This window comes from Varroa jacobsoni, unplaced genomic scaffold (assembly GCF_002532875.2).
Source record: "Varroa jacobsoni isolate VJ856 unplaced genomic scaffold, vjacob_1.0 scaffold_274, whole genome shotgun sequence".
In the NCBI taxonomy this organism is placed as follows: domain Eukaryota; kingdom Metazoa; phylum Arthropoda; class Arachnida; order Mesostigmata; family Varroidae; genus Varroa; species Varroa jacobsoni.
Genome location: NW_019213176.1, coordinates 6,188 through 32,212, shown reverse-complemented (window position 1 = coordinate 32,212; position 26,025 = coordinate 6,188). Strand labels below are relative to the sequence as shown.

General features: G+C 39.0%; 3 long non-coding RNA genes across 11 annotated transcripts; 2 read left to right on the top strand and 1 right to left on the bottom strand.

Annotated features, from left to right (window-relative positions):
* The first annotated feature begins 331 nt into the window (after positions 1-331).
* LOC111258881 (uncharacterized) lies at positions 332-10,666 on the top strand. 5 transcript variants are annotated; one of them, XR_015310343.1, is made up of 3 exons: positions 332-1,263; positions 6,757-6,931; positions 8,585-10,666. It is a non-coding gene; the product is annotated as an uncharacterized LOC111258881 (long non-coding RNA). The 5 variants fall into 5 exon arrangements; XR_015310344.1 differs by lacking the exon at positions 332-1,263 and adding an exon at positions 5,967-6,320; XR_015310342.1 differs by lacking the exon at positions 332-1,263 and adding an exon at positions 5,967-6,320 and having other exon boundaries at positions 6,754-6,931.
* LOC147753720 (uncharacterized) lies at positions 3,227-7,916 on the bottom strand. The gene is made up of 3 exons (XR_015310345.1): positions 7,845-7,916; positions 5,351-5,549; positions 3,227-4,644 (listed from the first exon to the last, which is right to left on the bottom strand). It is a non-coding gene; the product is annotated as an uncharacterized LOC147753720 (long non-coding RNA).
* A 2,907-nt stretch (positions 10,667-13,573) lies between the features above and the next one.
* Positions 13,574-24,409, top strand: LOC111258880 (uncharacterized). Of its 5 annotated transcripts, none has more exons than XR_002679249.2 (6): positions 15,276-15,593; positions 15,956-17,569; positions 18,875-19,143; positions 20,461-22,491; positions 23,699-23,847; positions 24,222-24,409. It is a non-coding gene; the product is annotated as an uncharacterized LOC111258880 (long non-coding RNA). The 5 variants fall into 5 exon arrangements; XR_002679246.2 differs by having other exon boundaries at positions 15,956-18,600; positions 20,461-22,772; XR_002679247.1 differs by lacking the exons at positions 23,699-23,847; positions 24,222-24,409 and having other exon boundaries at positions 15,956-18,600; positions 18,875-19,123; positions 20,461-20,953.
* Positions 24,410-26,025: the final 1,616 nt, after the last annotated feature.

Sequence of the window (26,025 nt, the reverse complement as noted above, 5' to 3'; positions counted from 1 at the left end):
AAGCAGAACGATTATGATACTATTCTAATTTGCTTTTACTCTGCAAATGTGTGGATTATATGTAACCACTCGAGCATCTTGCTACCGAAATGCTTACTACGCAGCATGAGTGGTAAAAAAAGATTAACCTCTACGGAGTTCACAGATAGGTATGTCGTTTGCAGAGTCTGTGCAGTTCGAACTATAGGAGACAGAAAGGTAGGCCATTGCTGTTTCACAGCTACTGAGACAGATATGAGCGAACATTTCTAAGTTTGTTATAGGCTCATTTAAGAGCTGAATGAGTACACTGACGGAAGACGAAAGCTGTTTTCCCAAAGCGGTAGTTCGAACCAAACGAAACAGTCCGTTTCATATGCTCATACATAGAAATAAATAGATCATCTTTATTATGAGTAATTTTTGGTAGAGCGAGCGCACTTGGGGAACAAGGGCTGTATGCACTCGTGCATCTAAGTAAATACGTGTGCAGTCCTTTCCTGGTGGAAGGCTGTGGCTTTCCGTCTTGCGAGACTGCACGTCGCAATTTCATTTCGGCTGTGCATCAACGAACCGTTGAGGACGGTCAACAACAGTGAGGAGGGTGATGAATGTCAAAAACGCTACTGTTACTGTTGTCGACGTCAAGACATCGTTCGTTTAAGGCGGCTGCGATCCTTGCGGCAATTTTGTTTTTCTCCTTCAGGCAGCGACGGCGCGGCAGAGGCGCTGATGCTGACAGCGGTTGTTATAACAGACTGCTCTTGCCACTAGCGACGGAGACATCAGACGGGGCTGGAGCGCGGCGGAAGACATATGGTGGTAGCACAGACGGAATTAAGGCGGATTGTGACTTGCTTCTCTTACACGATTTGTCTCACTGTAGACAGTAGCAATGCAGTGACGCTGCCGAAATGGTGGTGATTGACGTGACGATAATAGCGCTATGCAATTCGTAGGCGGACGGAGCGCGTTGCCAGCGATAAACGCAGCAGCTCTATACGTTTGCGACCGATGGGACGACGATGAAAGTGGCGTCGGCGTAACACCTTGTGAGAGCGTCCATTAGGGACCTTTAGTACAGAGAGAAAAGGCACAAAACCTTATAAACTTCTTTGTAATTTATATAACAACTATCGCCCTCTAGTTACATGTTCTCAACTGAAGGAGAATCAGGAATAAGGAAAGGAGCGACGGAAGCCTATAAAATCGTCATCGGTTCTAGAGGGACAGCGAAGAGCTATTAACCGCAAACAGCCAGTAGATTTGGCTCACCCGTCAAAGGTGAGGACCGAAGCTCTAATTCAGATCGCCGATATTAATTTACCAACGGTAGCAAACACAATAGAACTAAGAAACAAAGGAGACAGTTTCAGTAAGAAGCATAAATACGGTGCCCTAAAAATAGCCGGAAAATGGTCAGTAGTTGAGCAAGTACTCTCTACAAGTCCGTCGCTATCTTGGGTTAACGTACCGGGTTGAAAGGCTGCATATCTAGGTTACTGTAATATGAAAGGAAGAGAGATTCTATCCATCAACTAACCAAGATAAAACGCACAGCAAGTACTATTTGCGAAATAAATGTGGAGGTGATGAATTGTCATCTGTAAGGACACTTGTTATATTGCGTGAGATTTTTTAGAAAACCTTTACCTTATAGGATTATATAGATGAATGCTATATATTACTCATTGGCCCATACATAAGATAATGACAAACGAATGAAGAGAAGCTTCTTTATACCTCTAGATTAAAAATTTTAGCATACGTATACGCTATGTATGCTCTGCCATGCCAAACTAAAATATTTATTAGGCTATTATAAAGTATTTTCCATTGAAGGGGATGTCCATAGGAAGACGTACTGAACTTACAGATACAAGATGCTGGCCTGAAATAGTCCGTTGCCAGACAACTGAAAACATAGCTAACATTCAGATCGGCTGTTCTCGTGACTGATGCAATGCGTTTTAATCTGAACCCTATAGATGGTATTAGCTGGCCTCATTTGTTTTTCTCCTAATATCGATTATCATTGTGTATACGATTTTTGCCTGCGATATTCACTATTCTATTTTCTTAAATACGAACGGTAGGATCTGTGCGAGTCAACTTTTTGTTGGGCCTACTAAACAACTGGTATTTTCACGTCAATGCCGGAATTGTCCGCAGCGAATTTGCGTGTAGGTGTAAGCCGAGTCGGCCTTTCATCCGTATTATGTCGACGCTAAAAAAGAACAGCGTCCCAAAGAACCGTGGAGTAGGCATCATAGCTCTCATTACTTGTGACTGCACATCATTGTAGACTTTAACCATCCTCATTCCGGTAAGAGGAAGCCGCCTGCATTGTGCTTAAGAGATGCGGGTATCCACAGAATGTTAGTCCTTTATTTAATCACACTTGTCGTGTAGAACATGTTGTTGGCGGGGCCTGAACCGGCATCTTTGTGATCAGTACACTACACAGTCGGAAAGCGAAACAAATCGAAATAGCCGGTGTACGTATACGTGGCAAAAACTTTGCTACTTTTAACAGGCGAGTGCACGTGGTTCACAGCTTATACCGTTATAGTCAATATAGTTAGTGTTACTTATGAAAAAATAATCACGCTTTATTGATACCTGTTTTGTATACAAAGCATTGTTATAATAGCAGGGAGATAAGGGAAAATTGCGGTACACAGATACTGTCATGGGACAAAAGTTTAAATAAATTTTCCAAGCTGTTTAAATTAAAAGGGATCATAGAATCAACTGGTTGTCTACAAGGCTCGTAGTTGAAAACTATTGTCTGACCAGGAGTATTTTTCAATTAATAAGATCATTAGAACAAAAATAATTGGGAATAATGCCAGTATACAACATCCGGCTTGAAACTATGCTTCAAAATAATCCTCTTTAAATCGGCCTAACAACTTCCAACCAACTAAGAAAGACAACTGGAAACCTTCAGCCAATGATATAAAAGGTGGCCGAAACGTGCAGGTAACTCTGCAAGTTCTCTGCAGGGTCACAAACAGCTTCGGTTACATTGTCGCACCATTGAAAGAAAGCAGTCGGAGAGTGATTTAAGGAGTCGCAATGTGAAAAATAGTTCTATAAAGGTTCTTTTGCTGAAGAAACAGACTTTTTGTAAAACTCTCTGTAGAAACAATGAAAGCGATTCTATATATATTTCAGAGGTAGATAAATGCTACAGTTAATATTGCTTGGGGTGTCTTTTGGAGATTGGTAAACGTTATGGCATTACATCTATGTATAGTCAATTCTTTTTAGGGTATACAATAATATGTACCTACGGTCTACAACGCAGCTATCAGAAGTGATCGTCTTAATCTTGCTCATTTCAGGGTTCGGTTTACTAAAATGTTATATTTTGTAAATATAATAGCCTATATTTGCCACTTTCCCTCGGGTCGCCTCCCGAAGTTCATCCGAAATATATATGGCTATGTTCTGTTAAATTATTAAATTGAAATGAATTATAGTTACGTGCGCCGCTTGTAGAAATCCGAGATTTCGCTAGAGGAACGATAGAGTTAGAAGAACGATTCGTACGAAGCTTGGCCGTCGTAGAAATAAAGTTCGAAGCCTAAGTTGGAGAAAGGGAGGCCTCTTATTCCTTGTTTTCCGCTGGGAACTTACACAGTTATTTACGAGAAAAGTCACCATGATAACTATTTTTTTTTGTTCACAAATTTAGTCCTTTACCTTGAGTTAGTACTAGAAGCACTACGACTGGAATACACAGGAAAAAGGGCAGGTATACTCGAAAGTTTACGTTAAGATTGGTAAGCCTAAAAACATACCAGGCCTTGTCAACAACCATTCTGAAAGGCTATGAAACCGTAAGTGCGTATCTATTCTATCTATCTAATATTCTAAGAGATCTAAAGCTGGTGTGCAAAAAAAAGACAAACATTTTGCACAGCCCAAGGTCTGCTCAACTAGTCATAGCTATCGAAGTTTTTTTGACTGTCTGATAATTTTTTATTCATGAATATTAACAAAACTTATATAAGTTTTTGAATAGTATATACGTACAAAAAACTAGTTTATACGCCTGTATTTGTTTCTATTAAAAAAAAAAAAAAAAAAAAAGCTGCATTTATTCATATCCTGCGATCAGCTAATTACGCGAGGACCGTTCTGCTTTACGGTGCGATTTGATAGAATTATTCAAGCTATCAATTTTGATCCACGTACGGTAGTGAACTGTCGTAGCTCCACTGAAACACAATATATGCGTTCATCTTCTGCTCTTCTAACGCTCGAAGGGTTTATCTGATGACTTCGTTAGTACGACCAGCATTGGCATATCGTTGCCCTTTACCTACTATGCACAAAATGAGCGTCATTTTACTTCAATTATAAAGTATATATACGAGCAAGGAAAACGCCTGTTATGATAAATAGTAATATAATGCGAAATACTATCATCTTTGAGAAACTCTTTTACAGCAAACGCGTCCATATGTACGCGAGCGATATATTATAAATATGCTCGCAAAAATATCCATGCATTCGTGTACGTACCTTGATTGTGCCTTTCAAACTATAGCTGTTCTATTGGAGAGTGTGGCTTAACGATCCTCTCACTGTGAAAGACCCTTGACGTCATTTGTTAGACGCATTTTATCAAAAGTGCTTTTACTGGCAGACGACCTGTTATAGTAAATATGGCTCAGTCGTATCCGTCATAGTTTGATCTTACACTTATTTTCTAATCAACTCCGGTAAACGAATATGAGTGAATAATTATTACGGAAAAGAGGGACACTTCACCGCTTTCGAGCTTTACAGCTGAAACTGCGTCCGTACGGTGTGAAGAGGCCCACTGCCAAGGCTAAACAAAGTGCTCTTGTCTTCTATAAAATCCTCAACTTAGTGTACTATTGCATGAATACTTAATTGCTAAAGAGGCACACGCCCAAATAAGCTCCTTATATTCAACTCAAGTAAATAGTACTTGTTTTTGCCAGACTCATATTATCATGTCCCAAACGCATACTCTACCTATACATGCCGGTTTCACCATCATTATCGTTCGTCATATGATATCTATGGGTTCATCTGATCGTTTCTTTGATAGACATCAGCTCGCTGGGAACATACCTAAGTAGCACTCCTTACCCAGCAGTTCACTAGCTTTCACTTTGAAGACCTTCCCTTACCGCCTGATTTTCCACTATTCGGTACCTATACACAACAATGTATTGGTAGCAAATCCGATTTCGTAAGAACAGAAGTTGTTTCATTGTCGCAAGTTGTGTATTATCGGTGATATTGTTTTTCATTCATTTTGTCAATTCGAGATTAGGGTGCGGGCGGAAAAAGGCCATATAAAGAAGAAAAAACACGACAAAATTACCAATTAGAAGGAGGGACGCCAATTCGCCTGTTGTCTGCCTGCCTGCCTGCCTGCCTGGCTGGCTGACTGACTGACTGACTGACTGGCTGGCTGGCTGGCTGGCTGGCTGTGTGTAGACCGATTGACGATTCGTCTTGACGCCGTTGTGTTTACCGCAGTTAAATAAACGCAATCATCTCACGTGCTTCTTCAATGATTTCTGATATTGCATTATCGTGCGACACAGTTGCCATATTAGATACAATAGCGAAATCGTAGTAAGTAGAATATACCGGACAGTGTACAACAGAATAATATCTGATGTTTACTTTACCGGGCTGTCCCATGGTTCGTTCATTGCTTTCCGAGTAACCTGATTGTTTGCTAGAAATAGTGGACACTGTAGTGACACGAAACCTTATAAGATAACGCAGACTCAACGGACTCAAATTACGTTAGCAATCATCATTCCGATAAACATCTGTTCCAGATAAATGTGTATAATAACATGAGAAAAATTGTAAATACAAAACTACTATCTAAACACAGATGTATTAACATTATGTCATTTAGATTAAAAGTTTTTTTTTACCTATTTTTTGCGTAGCTTAGACAGTAACTAAAGTAGCTACATTTCGTCGAAATCAAGACACGGTTATATAAGTCTGACGCACACAAAATGCATCCCCTCAAGAGGGCTTGGGTCTCTCGTCTCCATTGAAGCAAAATTGCACGCCTAAATGAACCTGCTCCGGTTCATTTAGACGGCTTGATTTTTACCAAATAGCTGCTAAGCTGTTAGGCAAATTTAGGTTGTAATCATTCAGGGTTCGCAGATCTCGAAATTCTTCCAGCACTGGGGCATCTGCTCAGGCAGAAAGCGGAGGAAACGAAGTCGACACCAGAAGTACACAGTCATCAGTTGAGCCTCGATACGCTCGTGCTTTGTTCAGCCTGGTCCTACAGCTTCGAAACGAAGGCTCGCGATCATGTATCAGGCGTACATCTGTATAGAATACTTTGAATTTACATTTTTTTACAAATCGTCATTCGACTAGATCTGTCTCCTGCACCAACACCTTTAGCAAGATCCAGTGGCAGTAATGCAATTATTAGCACACCCGCATAGGCACAGTTTAATTGGCGAATTTCATACCAAAATGCATCAGGCTGGACTTAGACCTGCGAGACAAATCTGTAAAACGAAGGACGGTCACAGGTCTTGGTTTGACATTCTGTTGGGCCCCAATATTCTGATGCTAGCACTTACGCGAGGCATAGAGTCAGGATAGACTTGCATACTAATGCACTAGTTTTGTAGACTCATATATGTCTGCTAAGCGTCTAGCGAATTCGAGTTTCTTTTAAGTAGAACTGAGGGGTTGAATTTACCAACATAAACATATTTTTTTCTGCACAATTAGCAGAACACGGGAGACAAAAGCAAGACACGACTGCGGCGCAACGGATCGTCACAGTTGGCGTCTATGCTGATGACAGCCTGCGGTACGCTATCAGTACGACGAAGCATCACGACGAAGAAGGAACAACAACATTTTCAACATGGATCGGTCTTCCGATGCGTTTCTGCGCAGCCGCGACGTAAGTTTTTGGAATGATAAAAGTTTCTGATTGACACGAACATGCCACAATATTATATTTCACGACTTTTTGCGCTACAAAAGTTAGTTGTAAAAATACTAGCATCAAAGAGTAAGTTAAAGATTAATTTTTTCTAATTGTGTACCCATTGAAATAAGACTCAGAGTACGCAGGTAACTTGTGGATTTCTATTGTTGAAGTACGGCTAAAGTACACTTATAGATAAAGCCCTCTGCCTTGAATGTTGCAATTGACAAACATATCCATTTAATGATACATGCATTGTATAATCCGATAAAATGCTTTTTGTTCTGTGCCACCTGCCGTAATTCATCCTCTTTGCTGCTGGAAATTCAACAGTCCCAACTGCCGTGCCGACAACCTTACATATGTACAGCGTATTGGCCTAGGCATCGTGCAGATCATTAATGGAAGGTAGTCAACGTGTTCGCAAACTACCAAAATAGGATCGATCCTTTACTTAATTAAATGGCACGAAAGCGCCGTCCTGTTTTTACAGCTGGGTCACAGATGTTCTAAGAAAAGCAAGAACACTTATACCAAAGCAATCGTCGTGGTTGAATATTTTCCAGCAACGTAAATCTAACTTACGAAATCAAGCGAATAGCCACTTCCATAAGTACTATATATGGGAGAGGTATTAAAACAGTTAAAGGAACACGCTATAGTCACGCATATTGACCAGTCAATGGGCCCTGTAGAATGCATGATGCAGCATGAATGAACGTTGAATGAATACAATCTGTTACAATGTTGCTTTTTATAGTTTTTCCTTTGTTTTCTGTGGCCGAGCTCCAATGACTACTACTTTTTAGTCAACTGTAAACGTGCGACCACAAATCTGTTCGTTACCGTTACCGTGTGTAAGCAACAACAATGTACATAAACTTACCTAAACAATTAAACGAGCTCGTATCCACTGTATAATCTTGTACTGTCATATATTTCGTCGATATTTTGACGCTCTAAAAGCCACAAGTCGGAAGCTCTTAAAGAGCTCAAAAAAACAGTGCGCAAACCAACGGACGCAATACCATTGTAGCAGTAAGATGGATCGAAAGATATGATTATCGGCGCCGCCAGGCGGTCTGCCGTAAGTGGTCTACATGATCATACAGTTGCCCATACAAAGCCCTGCTCTTGCTCGCCTCATATAGATCAACAGGCCAACAGCCAACATAGTTAAGCATTAGTTGGGTTTTAGATATATTGCATCATCATGTTGCAACGATACACGCGCACCAGATAGGCAACAGCATTGCGATCCTCAATGAGTTTAATTTTCACGTTTGTTAGAAATATCTAGCTTGTATCGGTATTAGGGCAAACTATATAATCCATATATATTTTTAGTTGGATTGATGAAACGTTATTTAAAGCGAAAAGTAGTTGGGAGCAACCAGGCTAGCAACCGGGTCTCAATTAGTGCGCATTGAATTTTTTCAACGGCGTTATCCGCAAGTGATCTGTTTTCGCAAGAGCTGATAGGTATTTTCTTTTGAAACCTGATTTTTAGAACCATGCTTTTCAAAATGTATGCCAACATCTAAATTGAATGAAGTTTGTTTCACAGATTTTGTCTGCAGATATTTTCTATATTGTTATGTTAACTTCGTCCTTTTGCAAAACTAGGGACAAAGCTGACTGCAATCTGCCATGAACTCTTCTGAGAGAAGGATCGAAGCTCAACACGACATTTCGGTATGGGGACCGTAAATATCAATCGATAGTTGCGTCTTATACTCCAGGAGGCGCAATGCATGTTCCAGACTTATATATAATTCAAACATGATGCCTCTTGCTGGTACTAAATGCTTACTCACCAAAGGAGCTTAATTTGCGATTATTCAGGAGTTTTTTTTCTAGATGTTAAAGGACTGTTTAGTGTTATAATTTTATTACGATAGAAACTGAATAAAGCAGATCCGCCCTAAAAACTGTAGGAAATCTAGTGAAGGGTAGAAAGCTAACCTCAAAAAATGCTACGCTAGACGAGTGCGTAGCCAGTGCTACTTATATATCAGCTTTGTGCACTGTTTTCATTAATCATTTTGTCCAGATCACAAGATTTTGCCTTGTATTCGGTACCTTTAAAAAATATGCCAGGTGAGACAGAACGCTTATTCGATATGTGTTTCTTACATTTTCCCCAAATAAAATTTCTTAGATTCTGTTGTCAATTGAACATGTGGGTTTGGCCCCAAACTATCTCCTCCTAACCACCAAACTACAAAATTGTCCTGACCCAATTAACACGCTGCACGTTAAAGTCTTCGTTAAAATACGTATTTTCCTCTAACCTCTTAGAAAAAATGTAATAGTTCGTACAAATTTCGCTCAGAAAATAAGACCGAAACCGGGTAGCCATGGGTCACTTAACAGCGTCAATTCACTACCGCCTCCATCAAACTAGGTCCGGTGATAGCTGCTCTACTCGTATTGTCACACTTGTATTGACACGTTAATCTGATTAAGTAAAATATAAAATACTAGATATTTTGAGGTGATGCAATTTTTATTTGTCTGCACAGCCCAGAGGAACAGATCCGAGCTTTCTCACTCATGACGCCTCTGCGTCACGCACTAGATAGTAGAATCCACAAGCTGAACATTTGTTTTTATGCGAATATTATTTCTATGAAGAGACCTACATTCACTGTTGGTAATTAATGAGCTTGTTTTCAGCCTGTGCTTAACAAGCTTCAGGTTCGCCAAGCTAAATAACTCAAATATCAAAGCTCATGACACTACCGTTTTTAGTGGCCTTTTACTTAAACAAGACAACATGGATGAACAGAGAAGCATTATACTAAAAAGTCTAAACGAAAAATTCATGTTTAAATGATACTAACGGACAAAAAAATTACAGATTAAGGCACATCATTTGTAATTACCAAAATCAAACAAAATCATACTTCAAGCATTGCCGAACATACGACAAATACTGGGTTTCGGGGACATATTTTGTAGCACAAAGACAAACAGGTCTGCTGAAATTCTTTCCAAGGCTAGTCGATAATCTACCCTTTCTAGATTTTATGAATCCGCTCGAGTTTGTAGCACTAAGTTTATGATTAATGGGCAGAGTAAGTTAAGATTGGGCAGAAGTCGATATTAAGGTACTTCTTCGAGAAGGGATATTTTAATAGAAAGTTGAAGCAACAGCTTAGGCCATTCCAGCGACGCAGTTGATGAGTAGGCCTTGAAGGCCTCAATCGTTACTGTGGTTTATATTCAATTTGATACAATTCGATTCATCTCTAAATCAATGACATGCAATGCGACCCTGAACATATCAGATTATTGGATTAAATCATTTATCACTTGTTCTTTTGCCCCAGTGGTCGTCTGCTCGTTCGTAGCATTGTGTGAAAAGCAAAAGTTGTGTCTAATGTTTGGGTTTTGAAATTAACGTACTAGAAGTTACTAGAACGTACTTCTCAGAATTGACGATCTGGGCATTCTATAAAATACTCCGTATCTGAATTTCAAACGTAATTTACAATTCAAAACTGTAATAATATAAGAAAAAGCGCACGAATAAGAAGCCGAGAGTAAAAAAACTGACTTTTAAAATGACTGAAAAACATAAACTAAAGGTAAATAAAATATATGCGTAAAATATATATATAAAAGAGAAACAGAGACTGAATTCGTTATATTCTAGTTGTCTTTTTAAATGTCCTTCTCGATCTTCTATTATTTAAAATCCAGAAATTTACACACCTGAAACAACACATTAGAAAAAATTCATGTATACATGAAACAGGAATGTTATCTTGATTCGTTTTTGTACAGCACACAGGATATTCTTCGTGGAATTAGGTAGTTTAGAATGTTTTTTTGGCTATAAATGCTCGTAAAATATTTTTATAAATTCTAGTGGTCGGCTTTATCGTATCAAACAGGCCGGCAAAAGGGTTAGGAGATGCACTCAACCATCTGTTTGTCACTGGCGTCGTATCTAACATAAGTTGATGGGATTATTAACTTATTCAATCATCAGCTGAAATCAACGCTTAATGGCAATATGCCTCGCACGTGCATTCCTAAAATTCTCATCCCTCTTAGTGCTTTTTTTTGCTTAACCCATTTTAAAACCTTGTTTAGGATTTTTTGCAATAGAGAGGAGTCATTGTGTTTTTCGGCTATTTCGGCTATTGCGGCTATATTTTTACGTCATCTCTTTGGATTTTGACGAGCACAAATAGGGGGATAAACGTCAGAACCTCAGAATTGTATTTCGCGGACAACCCAACGAAATTTAGATGGTTCGCAAATTACTCTGAATGCTGAACTTTTCCTTTTGATTCTTACATTAAATGTTCTTAATTTCCTTTAACAATCGATCGCCGAAATCTAAAGGGAGTAACATGTGGAGTAGCTTGACTCGTTTAAACAGCTTAGCTATACCGTGCTGCAACACCAAAACATTGCGTCCCTTTTCCTACACAAATAAAGCGTTGGATATAAGTCCTTGCAGATTACCGTTTTTATAGATGGCGGCATAAATGATGTTTCCTAGCGGCTTGTATAGTACAATAACTAATCGTATTCGCCTCTTGTTGGCTGGCTTAACTTTTCGGAGTGGGGTTCCATCACGAGTCGCGTTTTTTTTTTCTAGTTTAAATGTAATTTTTTTATTTTATAAGATGTTTTTTTTTTTGTTATCTACTCACACGTGCCAGGTTGTTTATGTTGTAGGGGATTGAACCAATGACCCCGTACTGCCAGAGGCTTAGTGATCCTATTCATTAAGCCAATATGTTTCTTTTTGTGCAGACCGTAGAATGCGGGTTTAAAGTGGAAGCTCGTTACTTTGGAAAAATAATGCCGTCTTCGTGATCTCTGAGTGGATAACGTATTTACCTGCTAATATTAAGGACACGTTGTGGTATAGGTTCGAGCCGGTCATGGACATACTTCCTTTCGTGCTAGAGGCCATCCGTCCTATGGAATGCTTAACAGCAGCGATACCGGATGTAAAACCCGAAACCTAGAGGAAAAACATGGAATCGGATGACTCATAAGCTGAGAAACGGTTTCAGACTGAAACAAAGCTTTTCGCCAAGCAGACTATTAGTTGGAAAGGAAGATATCTATTGAACGCTGAAGCTCCAGTCGGTAGTGATCAAATATTGACAGAAAAAAATCCAAAAAAGCATACAAACTTGTTGTATTTTTGATATAGTTTATTAATGTTGAATTCAATAGTCACATACGCGTTTTTTTCAAGTGTTTGTTGTTGATATCACAATGCGCGTATCGCATATGCTATAAATGAATGAAATTGGATAGAATAAGGTACATCTAGCCGACGACAGAAGTCCCGAATCTATTAGCTGACCCGAGTCCCCCTCGAGAATACCTACCCTGATTATAGTTACCACCTTGAGCTCCAAAGCACTTACCGACGGCCTCACCAGCATTGTTTTTGCAGTGTAAAGCACCGAAGATTTGTTTATCCGAGAACACATTAGCGTTTTCTCCGCCAAGCCCATTAGCTGCGTAACCCTGGGTAAGGCCGACAGCCGCACTGAAACCAAGCTCCGCTTGGCCTCAGTGACTGATTCCGTAACTACGGTTCAGACACCGACCGCTTTCGTATGGACAGCCGAGGCAACAGTCTTTACATAATGATTATGAGCTTGTTAGGCTGTGAGATAACGGTAGCCTAACAACATGGAGCATGTAAATAGTTATTATTGCGAGCTGTAGTAAATGTTAATAGGGGCAATGTAAAATAAACGTATTGATTTAGACGATCCGACTAAATAAGGCTGCATGAAAACTCTTCATGTTTGTTTAATTGTGCGGTTTGGATCCGTATGATGTCTGCTGACTATCCAGAGATTATCCTCCGGGGCATTATCCAATGCTAAGATGGCGGTTCATTCGTCTGGATATTACAAGGAGAGCGCAACAAATAACACAGACCCGGAAAAAGGGCATCTTTCGGTCAGAACGCGCTATGAGTAACGAAAAGTTCGATACCAACCGCTGCTATCGCGTTATGACGCGACGTGCCATGTAGCCGAGCGACATGGTCGTATATCATCATCATTTTTATCAGTGTGACATGGCCAGACATTACGAACAGGATAAATAATACGAATAATAGATAAATGTTTCAAAATTACCATGCTAATCACTATCGCAGCTATATAAAATTACAAACTTGGCCAGTTAGTTTATTCATATCGCTACGCTGACTGTTTTTAATCGTTTATGCTTACAATCTAAGAAGCAATCAGATTTTTTTTAACTACTAAATATATCTGTTTTGCTTACGTTTACAAATGCCTTGATAATGATAACGATGATATCCTACGGTCAACACTTCGGTCATATTTCGTCGTTTCTTCCCATAGAACTAAAAAAAAATTGAACTTTTTTCAAAAATATATTGTCTTCATTATATTGTAAAGTGTTAGTGAAGTTTAATATGCGTCAAAAAAATTAGATACTTCATGTAAATAGTGTTAGTTGGACCTGCAAATAATTTATTTTAGCGTCTTAAATGAAAAAGAAAGAATATGGTAGTAAAATTCAATTACATTTATGTTTTCCACAGTTACAGAAAATCACTTGGAATATCGTTGCATTCGTTATCCATAATATATTCGGAAGGATCTATATCGGGCTGAAATTTGGACCAACAACCGCCAGTTGACGATAGTTTCGCTCAACGATCCAACCCATATAACATCTATTTGGTTTGGCGTCAAATTCAAAACTTCATATGGCTTCCGCCGTACCACAGCTTAATCACAATACCAGTTTTAGATGTACATTAATTTCCCAAAGAAAACAAAGTATGATCAGTAAATTATTTCAATCGCTTCCCATCACTGCCATACCCGTTTTAAAAGCTCACATATTCTACCATCCTCGTCGTAAATAAGCATTTATTTAATCTATAAATGTTTTGTTTCTTCTCAAAAGCTGATCTTGCAATTTCTGTTAAGGAAGTTAACACCTATTATTGCCAAGTTCACATTGTTATAGTATACTTCAGATTTGAGGTTCACATACCTGGGCATATATTCCATTGAAACATTTGTAAGACATGAGCGTGTAAAGTGTCTTGGCAGCCAACCTAAACTTTTTGTGTAGGTTACTCGTTTCAGCAGATCCGATGGGAACAGTTTTTGCAATGTAAAGTTTCCGAAGCAAACGTCGTTAATCATCTTTCCTAACTGCTTTCACACACTCCAAATGTGAGATAGTTCCCCGCTAGAGCGTCCAAACGGCCTTAAGTTTGAAACGCCAATAGTAAGGTCATATATTCTCTAGGCAACACTTTTTAGGTGCAGATTGGAGGCGCTTTTGCCTGCAGATTTTATAGGCATGCTGCTTCTGGCAAGCAGTGCAGAAGGCCTTATTCCAAAAATTGAATGTACGCTACTCTATCTCGAAAGAGATCCAAACAAACGATGCTTCGTGAAAAAGATGTATTTGAACGACTATTACAGTATTTAACTTTATAGGATACACGTCATAGATAACTTTTCGTTAAGAAAAATAGTCCATAGGAAACTTGTCAAGCTGAAACATCTAATCAAACATACAAATGGCACTATCGATATTATCGCTGTGGCGTTATAGAAGGAAAAGAAAAACTGACCCGTCTTCTCTCTTCCCTAGGAAGAGCAGCTACCTGCAAAAGAGATTACCTGGATTGGCCTTGATGAGAACTATATGAAATAGAGGAAATAGAATACGCAAACTTTTATGAAAGCAGACACAAAGAACACTACTATAGAGTTGACATCTAGGTATATTCTTTTTTCTGGCGTCATCGTGGGTGAAGCCAAACGTCCAACGCATGCCCAAACATTACTCGCTCGCACTAGAAAGAAGTAGATTTCGTTATTATGAATTCTTCCTGGGGTCCCTATTTATGCCTGCTTTGCTTATTAGGATCGAAAATTTTTTCGCTTCTCGCGCCACATCACATACGTATGAAAATATACAACATATGATGACACATATGTTGTATATTTTCATAGAAGACCTAATGATAACTCTGGATTAATGCAGACCTATTTCTTTTTTGTCCGTTCGGAGTCTAACAAGGCGATGTATACCTGACGTTGACCTCTTCAAGAACGTTATGTCACAAATGTGACCTCTGCTTATATGAGACGCACACCTTTTCAAGCAACGTGCTCATCTGTGGCCGAGCTGCCTGGTCGGCGGCTACGATGCGCCATACAGAGGATCTAAGTGAGCTGGTCATTAAAGGAAACAGTTGGTTGCAACAATGCTGATAGCAATTCTGCGGGTGGACAAGCTCGCGAAGGTAGGAAAATGCCCGGACGCCTGCTAGGAGATTAGCGAACGAAAGATAAAGGCTCAAAGTAGATCCGATTTTTATCATTTTTGGAGTTTGCTTGGTTTTTCTGTACTACAGGAAATAGCCAAAGAACAGCCGAACAGAGAAACGGGCGAGAGAACAGGTATAACAAAAAATACCAGTAGTCAACGAAAGATGTTGACAGCACAATGTGAACGCATGTTCAACATTTTAGAAGGCGAGCTCATCGAAGAAGCTAGTATTTACCAACGATTACCTGAGTAATTCGTTGCGACAATTTGTTGGCCGCTGACTCGTACTGACCTCGAAGCAAACTCATTGGTACAACTAACCTCTTTGCTGTCTATGCTTGTTTCTTTTTGTTTATCTGACAACCAATTCGCATTGTGTTTATCATCTTCATAAATCCTACTAAACGTACCCCAATGTTTTTAACATTGGGGTACGTTTAGTAGCGTAACTATGTTCAGATCCGATTTCGAACTGACGTTAATGGATCGGTAGTATAGGAAGTGAATGACTTGTACTGGCTTGTATTCAACTATAGCTAGAAATGTAATAAATAAGAATCTCATATTTTAAGATGTCGTTTTTTTATAACGCTGCTACATTTGCCTGTAACTTGTTTATACTTGAAATAAATTTGACTTCGTCTGCTCGTATATCGTTGTTTGGACTTTTAGCAGGCGAATCGTCGCAGGCCATGGAAAATCAAACGACTCGAGCGGTTTACGGAGGTGAATTTACCTGGGAATCATAGGAGATCTTGCCGGGTAAACTTTATAATCCGTGAGGATTTTACTGCCCTGAAACACCTTGAGCCGCTGGTTAAAGAAAATTTGGAAACGAGATTTTGGACCCAAATGTGACCCTTGTATCGATAGCTGTGGAAACAATCGACCCCAAAGGCACAGGTGCTGGCACTCAAATGTGGTGTATGTAAAAATACACCACACTTACTCAGAGCGATCAAATTCACTAGATAAAAAATTCGATAAGTGGGTGCCGCAAGAATAAACGTAAAAACACTTCTTGTGTTCTTCCTACTCATTTACGTTACGACAGTGACCTAATTTGCGCTCAGTTGTAACTTCTAACGAGAAGTGGGTCTTCTAGGATCATCGCAGACGTCCCCATCGGTGAGTGCATGCAGAGGAACCGGTGGACGGCACCAAAAAGCAAATGGGCAGCAGCAAAAGCCGTAATGCAAATGCTATGCATGTTGGTAATGAAAAACTCTGCACTAAGTGTCCAGGACTAAACCGACCTCATTCCACGACAACACTCGACGTTGCACCTTTTTAGAATAACCGTGGCAGTGATGCAGGGATTACGGTTGGAGGCCCTCTATCCTCCACCATACTCTTCGGATATTGGTTGCAATAGATTTTCAAAACTCCGGGGACTATGTATGAGTAGGGTCCTAGTTTTCGTGTACTAGGAAAACTAGAAGAAGATCTGAATACGAGTTCATTCGTAGAATGTTCGATGGTTATATTTGTGATGTGCTGGCACTTTTAACTATACTCACTAATCCAATAAAGTCAATAATATTATCACTGATGTTTGTTATATCCTGCATGAAGATATCGGCTTGACTTGTTTATGAATTTAGCTCAAATGTGCGGTTAACTCGTGTCAGGACTATGTACTCGTGTATGACTACAGCTGTTCTGAGTATCCTGTGAAAGAACTCGGCTGAATATAGCAATACTTGTGTGAGAGTCGTATATAAAAATGGCTGTCAATATGAAGAACATTCAAGTAAGCATTACTTGTCCGGAACTATTTAGTGAGCCGTACATTTTCAATGGCATTTACATTAGCAGATGCGGTCGGGCAAAATTTTGCACTAACTTTTTGGGCTGATTGACTGTCATCAGAGTGTAACGTCTACCGAGGCAAGGATAGCCTTTAGTGCTGAAAATAAATTTCCATTTTATAAATGTGAGAATAATAATGTGAGCCTTCAGTGAAGCAGGAACAACAACAGAAACTGGAATGTCGTAGGCTACAGGAGGTGACTGCATATCAGGACCTAAAACGGAAAAATTAGTTGCTATGATATATTAAGCAAAATCTTATCAAATCTTTTTAAATTTGCGCATTAGCCGATGCTTATATTGGCAATGTATATAATGGCCAGTTGCTATTATCAGGTATTTTCCGAAAAAGAACGAGTCTATGCGGCGAGACATTTAGAATCCCTCACGGAACAGCCTCACGGAAGTGTGGCGCGGCATTCGACAGCGAAGGGTAGTCAGAAGTAGTCAGTGCTGATGAAGTTACGCAGAAGAGTAAGTTCACACTGTTAGGCGAGATAGGCTCCGAACTAAAGAGAAAATTGTAATCGGCGTGCTAATAGTTATTTATATGCAAAAAGACTAGTAACTAATACTCAGCATCATTAATGGTGCTTATTGAATTACAATGGCAGAATTGTAGCACTAACTACTCGGACATGTAAACGCAGAAATATTAAAGCCAACAGAAGGGAGAATTTGTAAAAATAAAATCCGCTTATCGTTTATTGAAAGAGAAAAACATCATTGTAACACGGCTTGATTAAATGAGACATGACAAACGCCCGTAACAGGATAAAATACACTTCGTGAGTAACGATTGAGTAAAGGAAATTGGACAAATTGAAGCTAGATAAGGCTGCTAATACTTAGTTTCACTCTGATTCAGCTATCCATCTACTCATCGAATTGATCTTTTCTCTTAAATAGAAGATATGATTATTGTTGCTTCTTGTTTAAAACGGACTTCGCACAGTTCTCATACGTCACAAAATTGCAAGTGACGATGCGGATCATCTTCTAATAAACGCGTCTTGGTTGATACGTTCTCAAACGATCGATCCGAATCGGAAAAGATGTAGCTAAGATATTAAGTGCAAGCGCAGCTCTATGTGTGCATTATATATTGTTCTATAAACGTTTAAGGCATCAACATTTTGTTTTTATTGTGTTGTTTTTTCATATTTAGCTTCAGTCTCGCTTGCCGAGACGACCACGGCGTCCGGAACTCAAGAAGCCAACGCTGTCGAGCACTTTTACATTATCGCTCCCAAACAACTGAATCTATATGCAGTTATGCCATTTCGTGTTGATCTTTGCGACCATTATAGCGTATACAGCAGTTACCTGCACACGCTACACTTTATGTCCGATTCTAGTATTTTTTTTTCAAGACTAGTTTTCTAATTCACATAACAAAAGCAAAACAATGCTTTGATGGAATGAAAGTATCCATAAGTGAGCCATGTGAGAAGGACGATTATGACAGAAAAATCTGTATCGGCAAACTATTTTAGAAAATTTAGGTATAAATCAATAAATGACAGCGAGCAGTGTAACGCCGTGATCGTAAATGCTTTCTAATACTTATTATGCATCTAAATATTTGCTAACAGGTGGACTTTTCAATTTCGAAAAAAGATAAGTTTTTAATAGTAATAACATTTGTAATAGTTCAGTTGGCCATGTGCTGTATAGTAGTCGTGGCGGCGGCGGTGGTTCGAGATTATCCATTCACTGAGTTTAGAGAAGATGCAATCAACGTTGAAGAAAAGGCGTTTTACGGAAATGCTGTTACAGAACTCGGAGTTGATGTAGGTGAACCCCTCGGATTGGGCACCGTAGGAGTTGGATTCAATAACGCGTTCGGTTACTCCGCAAGGGGACAGCACGCTGCTGGAGGATCTCAGAATGCTGGCGGCTTCGACTGCAACCTCGCTGGCGGTGACGCGAACGTTTTCTCCGATAAACAGACACTCGGGTTTCGGGAAACCTTTGACTACTCGAATAACGCCGGTCATGCTATCGGTGGCGGATACAGGGCACAAGGTGGTCGCTACAATCAAGGGGTAGGGGGTACTCACAGGGAGGCCTTAGCAGTGCTCATGGCTAAGAAGTCCTTCCGCGCACTGCTTAATAAAGCATAGTCTACTTTCACGTGTGAGCTATAAGCAGAGATCAATATCCGTGTTTTTGTCGAAAATTCAAACGTATTTTGTGCGAGAGTCAGTTATACGACATGCACATACTTGTCACCCAATAATTGGAAAAATAGGCAATTAATTATTAATGAAGGTTAACAGAACGCATAGATAAAATGTCACGAGTGAATTTTATTCTTTCAAGTCAATTCGATATAGATAGAGTTTCCAAAGACTGATTTGTAAGTGGGCAACTTTTAACACTGTATCTGAAAACACATTGGCTGGGACCGCTAAATGGTACGTTCAGGCTAATATGAAATTCAGTCAAGTGCAAATTGATAAATGGATCTATTTCTTACGTACGGTATGAGAAAAACTATCGTAATAAGTGGAGAAACTAGATTCTCTTGGGATCTATTCTGATAAACACCACTACATTACTAGCATATGATACAATGCTGTGATTGGCATGTATGCAGTATTATAATTTCGCCAATGAATACCTTATCAAACCGCAACAAATTTATGTTTCTCTCTACGTCCCCTCTCATATCTAAGGCAATTTATTTAGCCCGTCTCACCAAAAGTTTGTGAGGTTGAAGAGCTGGCTTTGAAGACCCTCTCCATTTTCAAACTAATAGTTACCAATTTCATTCGCTACTGACTGGAAGGGTTGTCTTCCGTCAAACGCGGTCTGAAGAAGAAGGTGCTATGCGTAGGGTATCTCCCTCCCAGGCTTCCGCAAAGCTGATCTAACGATCTGGCAACGTTGTTTTGTCTGGCCTTTTGTTGTTGAACAGCCTTTTCTGTTGATAACAAGAAAGTACATGTCCAATTAACCGCTTCGTACTTTTTAATTCTCTTGTGAATAAAATACTTGCGCTTTTACCAAAGGCGAGAACGTTTTATGAACCTTTTTATGGGCATATTGGCAGGGGTAAAAACACTATTTATGATTCAATGCTCGACTTTATTTCCATCAAGAGTGTTAAAACCTCAGCCGTCGAAGTGGTTGCCGTTACTATCAGTAGTCTTTTAGTGTCTTCTCGCAGCTCAAAAATTCCCTCGCAATCGAATTTTTGGTCTTTGGATCAACATTTGAATCGGTTCTATTTTCGAACTTCCGAGAACAGTTTTCTGTTCACCATATTTTTTATTTATTTAGTGAAATGACAATGTAAAGAAGCCAAATGGCCCAACTTCTAAACTCAGCTTTCCTTTTTTGCTTTCGGTTGACTTTAGATTGAGAGTCTTCAGAACATCGCCACGGAAACCGCGACGTGCGCGCTTGGCTGCCCAGTCACACACGGCTTCCATACATACCTCCTTCCGGCACGTGATAGCACTGTCCCTCATATGGCAGACATCTCTCTTCCTAGATAAGTCTTTGACCCCCACTGTCGTCATTCGCATTGTGCACCTAGATATTTTTTCGTAAAAAAGATTACGGGCTTTTTATGCTTTTTGCAAAAGTGGCTTATGATATGAGCCACGTCGTCGCTCCGGTTGTCAGTGAGACACCTTAAATCAACTTCTAAGGAGTTGCTTCTCTCATCTTTAAAGCTGTGTAAGGATGAGCCCTATTATGCAGAAAAGCCGCCTTTATGACTTCTAGAGGGTTATGTCTCTTCAACAAAACTACAACTTAGCTGTCAAGGCGCAATGAGAATATCTATTTTGATGCTATTAGATGTAAACAATAAATGGATCTAATGTCGCAGAATACACACAGTAATCCCAGAGCAATATTTTTTTAGAGCAATTTAAAAGCAATCTCTATTTTAAAGCGCAAATATTTAAACAAATAAGGTCTATATTAAATATTTATTTATATAGTAAACAACTTCTCGCCAGATTATCCGTTTTAAGAGATTAGCTACAAAAAGAGCAAAAAAAAAAATAATGATGCTTAAACCTATAAATAATCACGTTGGAACTAACTTCAAATATGTATAGAGTATTTTAGGATTTCCCGTAGGACAATAGAAATTGGCGAAAAATGCAGTCGTTTTAATAGGGCTGCCATATGGTCAAGCAAAGCCCAATTTTTATATTGAAATGATACGACAGAATACGTACAAGGAATTATTTTATTATGCAAAAGGTACTACTTTGATCAATTATGCGAATAGAGGAGATAAATTCGCTAATATATAGAAAAAGGTTGTAATAGAAATCAAATATTAGGAATTATTAAAACATCAGTGATGTTGAATTTATTAAGCCTGATTTTGCAGCTTTAGAGTAGTATTATTATTTGATAGCCTTCTTCTATGACCAAGATATAGAAAAATCTGCATAAATTTCTTCTTGTTAATTTTGTACCACTCAGCGGCTTACAGAGTTAGAGAAATCTGATGTGCGTCAACCAAGCCTATCTTTAAAAGGGTCCCTCATTAAGTCTAGTAACCAAGTGTTTACTACAAACACGGCTTAGGGACATCAAGAGCTCCGTCATGCTTGAGTGCTGCTTAGAAGCTTCATCTATATCTGCTGTTGGACCGCCTGATCCTGATCCATTACGAATTAAATTGTTATTATATGTAACTTAAAGCTTCCGACAAAAGCCTTTTCAAGTTAATCAGCATAACTTCTCATAATGCCTACGCAAAGTCTTAATATCTGGAGAGACAGTTTTACAATCTATGAGCTACTTCTACATAAGAGATATATGCATCATATCGTACCTACCGATAGAAATGTTACACCAAACGACTAAATATTGTTCCAGCATTTCTCTCTCTCTTGTGATTATGGCCTGCCCCAACATAACTGCCCTTAAGGGTACTTATCCTATTATCGTTTTGATAAAGTAGTCTTTGTCAATACATAAGCCCTACACAAGTTACTAAAAACGTCAATTTGTCAACAACTAGAGAAGTACAATAAAGCAATATGAAGATTTGTTCTACTTTTGCTTAACGCAATATCTCAACAAATCTACATCTCAACAAAATACATCTACATTACAATCAAAGCCTGACGGTAGCTCGACTTTTCGCCGCGTCCATGCTTCAGCCTGTACTTAACAGTAATAGGCGATCCCATTACGGTACACAGTTTCTGATGACCCTTATAGAAATGGCCGTTTATATGGAGTGATATACCATTAAATATAGTTATCACAATGAAATAACACTTTGCTATAGGCACTCTGTGATACTGTTTGAGTAATATTGTTTTTTAGCAGCAACGACGATAGATTGGTAACTCTTGTGCGTCTTAGGGATTTGGATAAATACGAGTGCCCTTGAGTTTCAAGCAAGGAATCAGGTATTTAGTCGATTAGGTTTTGTCGTTGTAGCATATATAAAAATAAATAGGCCAATGAAGTCTCCACTTGATTGTTCTAGATTGTCGTCCGTTATCTCGAGCTAGCGATAAACTGCAAAACCTATAATATGCCCTAATGTAACAGGAATAGATCCTTGTGGAATATATATTGGAACTGCACCCCTCAAAATGTACAAACCGATACCGGTGTTGGATTAACCAGCGGCTACGGATGGATACGGTGAGACAAGGGATCGGAAGTTTTGGATACAACCATGCAGGTGCAGTCCAAACGTTTTCTCCTACACGCAAGAGCTTGGTTCGCGAGAAACCTTCGGCTTTGTTAACAACGATAGTCACGTATCAATTGATAAATTTTTAATTAATGAAAATTTACAAACGATTTCTTTACGGCTATTGATGTATTTTAAAAAAACTGCAACTTAAGACACCCATGTTTTTATTCTACTTGCTCAACACAGAGTTAGTCAGCATGAGCAGAGATGAGTTCATATAAAACACGAACAATTTCGTACAACAGAGAAGTTTGTCACTCAACAAAGTTAGGAGAAAGTATTTTTTTGCAAGAGAAGGTTATGCCAGCTTTTACCTAAAGAAGATAATGCTTGATGACCATATATTGTCAAACGGCTGTGAAGTGAGACGTTTAGTTTCGAACGGCGGAAAGACCCTTACGTGTAAGGGGTATAGTTTGCTGAATTACCGAAGAGCAAGTCTAAGAAGCCGAACATTGCACTCCGAAGTTTCACAGCATCGGTTGTCTTAATTTTGGTTTGTATAGTGAATTATGACCCATTATCATTTGGAACCTAATACATCGTTTTGCCTCGACGGTGAGCTTTGTGAATGCAATGGTTACAACTTTTTTGCTTAAAAACAGGGCTACTAAAGGATAATTTCCTTAGAAACCTAGCTTCAACCCTGCCTTAATTTACGAATTTTTTAAAATCGCTGGATTCTTTTTTGGCCACCCTGTTTTGTACACCCGAAGACGGAACTATATCAAAGTCTTTTAGGGTAGCTTGTTTATAAAATGTATTTAATTAAAATGCGAATAATTATCAGTCTCTGATAATGGATGGATGGACCCCCAGCTCTGTAGTCATTTTTGTAAATCAATCGCTTAAGTGAATTCGTTACATGTTCTTCTAAAGTGCAACGAGTTTGTCTCGCATTTGTATTTTAGATATTGAAGACAAGGTCCAATGTCCGTCGCTCATAAGATCAACGTAAACGTGGATTGTATACTGTCATTAGTCTCCGTTTGCGACCACTACCGACGAGTATTGTATTTTAATGAAATTCATAGCAAAAAAGATAACATTGTATGCAAACGTAAGTCGAGCTTCGGTGCAAATTCAATTTAGGAATATTTAGAAAAATCAATTTAGGAAAATCAGATGAAACAAATTCACGTACCTTACAGAAAGTGAACGCCATGATAACTTTTCGGACGGTTAAGAGTTAACGTATACCGTACACCATTCTACCAGCTCATTAACTAGTAGCATCTTTAGATCTTCGCGATAGCATTTATCGAGTTTAAGCAATGCCGAGCTACCGACGTATAAAACTTCTTCGTACTATATATACTCAGAATCGTTTAATGTATAAATGCAGCAGCCTGTTAGAAGAATGACCACTGACTAACTGGTGCATTACTATAAGGATGTTTTTATCGTGTTAAGAAACGAATCTTTTGTTTTCAGTTATGTCCTAGATGATGACAAATCCTGCGTATTTTGAGCCGTCGGTCAAAATAACGTCCAGATTTAAACTCAAAGTGAGACATGTCATAGCGCAACTCCAGCGATCCCAGCGTACAAACAGGGAGCTTCTGATGCTATGTGTGGTATGGTGAGCTTTCAATGGTTCATCGCAGGGGTTTTTTGAAACATTTGCTATAAAAAGTAAAAAGTCATAATTTTTTAATAAATTCTAACTTAATTTTGAGAACGTGTCCATCATATGAAGAGTTGGCTTTTGTGCAAAACGAAGTACACTCATTCTTGGGTTCTGTATTCATTCGATGTTTTCTCTAACATGAAAAAAACAGTACGAGAGAACGTCGTAAGTTCGATTCTGGAGGCAATTATAGACATATTTAGGACCTTTTATGTAAAAGTTCACTTCAAACATAGCGTTATCATGAAAGCTGTAATACTACGGCAAGATTAGGGCGTAATTCTGATCCATTTGTATCTCTAACCCAAGGAAAACGACTCAACTTAAAAGGCTTGAAAAAATTGATTCTCTGTTTTAGCTAACACGTGTAGACCCTTCTGTATAAAAATCCCTCCTCAGCGCTGTGACTGAAAAAGATGGTCCGGTGTTATGACAAAACCAGCATCAGGACACAATTTTGCTAATTCGTGATACTGCTGAAGGCGAGCATGACATACATGTACCCAAGCTATCACATTCACTGAATCGCATAGCCATCAACTCCACTTAAGTATTAAGCTTTTTTTTTTACCCGTGGAGTCTGAAGCAAGTATCTTCTGCATTTTTATTAATGTATGTGCTTGCCGATGCCTATCGTACCATGGAAATCTTCCGATGTATACCTTGAATCTGGCACACAGACCTAGACCCATAAGATTATCCGCTCTTTTAATCAGTTCCATGAATTCGAAAACAACTTTTCCTATTTCTGCTTGTGCAGGACTTTTCGGTACAGCCGGGCCTAGTTTTATCTGGTGGTATTTAAGTTACTATTAAAGCCATTGCTGAGTTTGTTCTGAAGTCTGATATTTATGTGGACTTTCCTATAAGAACATGGTATTTATATCTGACTTTTGGCATTTTGCTCAATATATTGCTGTCAAACTGTGCAGTGATGTGGATTGCACGCTCGTTACGCAATTGCAGTTTTTAATCCATTAAGGCATGTCTGATCCTAAATTTAAGTGGTCCGCTACACGACGTCATCGTTAATGAACTGAGTCGCTTCAGAGCTGTCAAAACGAAATTTCACTTTTCGTATTTCTTAACGGCTCTAGCGTCTATGCCCATAGAATAGAGGCTGTTTAGAACAGGAGCAGCTACCATAGTTAATCAGTTTACGTTCAGACAATATCTACTAGCTAGGTAGTATTTCGAGAACAGTGAAAGCTAGGAATCGATCTAAATGAACTCAGGCATAACTTTAGGATGCAAGGATAGATAGCATAATTAACTTCTCGCCCTAATGGCCCAAGTTATATACCACCGAATATTCACGTGTCCCGCTCATATGACCCTCAGGACGTTCTGGAGTATTGATAAATGTGGGCAAAAATATAAGTTAGCAAGACCGAGCACACCTGCTCGGAGTTTCATCGGAAAGATGAATGGCCCCTAGTAGGTTAATGCTGCTTATAGTTGTGTTTTTGCCGATAAACATAACATAAGTGAGAAACGTCTTATAATAAATCGAACGTATGTACCTGGTTGTGTCCTTCAATGAGCGTCTCATCGGGGGAGACACAGTTAACGAAAAAGGACAAATAATATAGAATATTTATTGTTGGT